Source organism: Frankliniella occidentalis, unplaced genomic scaffold (assembly GCF_000697945.3).
Source record: "Frankliniella occidentalis isolate FOCC.00 unplaced genomic scaffold, Focc_3.1 Scaffold247, whole genome shotgun sequence".
NCBI lineage: Eukaryota > Metazoa > Arthropoda > Insecta > Thysanoptera > Thripidae > Frankliniella > Frankliniella occidentalis.
Genome location: NW_026267373.1, coordinates 154,214 through 156,324, shown reverse-complemented (window position 1 = coordinate 156,324; position 2,111 = coordinate 154,214). Strand labels below are relative to the sequence as shown.

Genomic DNA, 2,111 nt, shown 5'->3' with positions numbered 1-2,111 from the left:
CCCGCCTCTCTAAACGCGTTGGCTGGCCGCGGCCGCAGTAACGTTGATGTCGGCGGTGAGGCCCGCGGCCCTTCGCGGCTGATAGGTCAGGGGCTCAAAACGGCCCACATCGAAATAGTTCAAAACAATTTTGCTTTCGAATAACAACGATATTTTGTAATTAGCGTAATGAATATCGACCCCTTACTTTGTTTGCGAATTAATGTTGACCGCCCGCGCCCGGCTTGACCCGCTGTCAGGAGGGGGCTGGTCGGATTGTAAACAGTCAAACAAAAGAAACAAACAAAACGACTCATCTTTTGGCAATTTGCTTGATTCAAGACTTTGTTGCTGTCCGCCCGAAAAATGCTGTAGTTGACGTAACTACACTGCCCCCTTTACCCCCGCTCTCTCACGCTTGCTTTTTTCTTTTGTCTTTTGCTTTCACGAGATGAAAACAGCCGAGGGAGCGAGGCGCGGGCGAGCGCGCGCCCCGCCTGTCGTGAGGAATGGCTGTTGGGCGTGGGATTGAATGGTGGTGATTTGAGAATATTGGAGCGATGGCGTAGGGGGGCGGTGTGGGGTAGAGAGGGGAAGGGGGCTCCTCCCGACGTTATCGATTGCCGCCAACAAAAGGGCGAGGCAGCGCAATCAAATTATTATGATTACCACAAATTTCGCTCATTTTTTTTCTCGCATGGGAAAGCAGCAAATCGCCTATGACACGAGCAAATTTTCTTCGCGCAACGAAAATAAGTAACGGCAAATGATAAATATATATGAGAAAATATGACCAGCCGAGAAGAACGATAACAACACGACCTCCACCTACACGACAGCTCGGCCGGGGAGCGTAGCGGTGCGTGGCGCAACTTTCCAGACGCGCGCGAAAGCAAGAGGCGCCAGCGCCACACGGGGCTGCCGCCGCGCCGGTCGGGCCGGCCTATACCCAAGTATCCCGCACGTTCCCGCTGTAAATACTGGGCCGCGTGGCGCCGAGGCGTGGGCTGCGGGGCGCGAGGTTATGCGCGCTTGTTGGAATCATGCGCTGGGGCCGCTGCCGCCGCCGGTGTTTACCGAACCTAGCCGAGCAAAAACTTTTCCAGCTCAAGAACAACTCTAACTAAATTTGCCTGGCAAACTTGCGTTCTGGGCGCTCCCGAACCGGCCGCCGCCGCCGCCGCCGCTGCCGGTCCGAAACGGTTCTCAAGAAATGGACGTTGGGGAGGAGAGGGGCTGCGGTGGGGTGGGCGGGGGGCAGCGAGGTGCGTCAGCAAGAAGGACACAGCGCGCCCGCGGCGGGTTTTGCACACGCAAGGCGAGCGTCCATTAGCTGCGCAGCTTGGTCCTTGTGGCGGTGCGCTTGTATCTCCAGCCCTTCCCCCTCGCAAAGGTCTATTTCCATTAATACAAACGTCCTCGTTACACAAAGAACATGCGAAATAATTAATTTCATGTTGTATACTGTGACGCAAACATAATATAATATTATTGTTTGAAGGTGACCGTTAACCTTGGGCTTGGATCAAGGCTCCTCTGAATTTCTGAACTTCAAGCAAGGTCACCTGTCAAGTTCGCAAAAGTGAAACAGAGGAGTAATCGGAATAGTATGCTGGCATCATGAAATAGAAACGCTTTCTGCACAGGGCACAAGTGGTGGAGGCGAGAGGCAATCTCGACACCCAACCGCAACCGCACACACGCAACAACACGCGCTCTGCGAGGGACGGCGAGTGAGAAAGCGTTCCGAAGAAAGCAATATGGTGGCAACAAAGTAGAACGAAAACAAAAACTAAATAAATTGTTGTCATATCGTTTTTGTTTTTCTCTCGGACGGCTCATCACACGGACCGGGGACGGCTTGGGCGGGATTTGAGAGCAATATCGTTGTTTGCAGCGCGCATGCCAACGCTTGAGCACACGGAAGCCGAAAATCCCGCCATCCCCTCCCGGCGGGAAACCACACAAAACAGCAGCAGCAGCCGCCCTCCACTGCCTTACGGGACGGCTTATGTCGCATTTACGGAAATTCTTTTTGTTAGTGGAAATAATAATAACAACAACGTCCCTTGACGACAGCAGCGGGACAGTGAGTGGATGGGGAAGGGTGAAAGTGGGAAGAAAGGGAGGGG

General features: G+C 53.7%; 1 protein-coding gene across 1 annotated transcript in view; it reads right to left on the bottom strand.

Annotated features, from left to right (window-relative positions):
* The window catches only part of LOC127750732 (dipeptidyl aminopeptidase-like protein 6), a 53,677-nt gene that overhangs the window by 23,180 nt on the left and 28,386 nt on the right, over window positions 1-2,111 (bottom strand). The gene's annotated exons all lie outside the window — the stretch shown is intronic.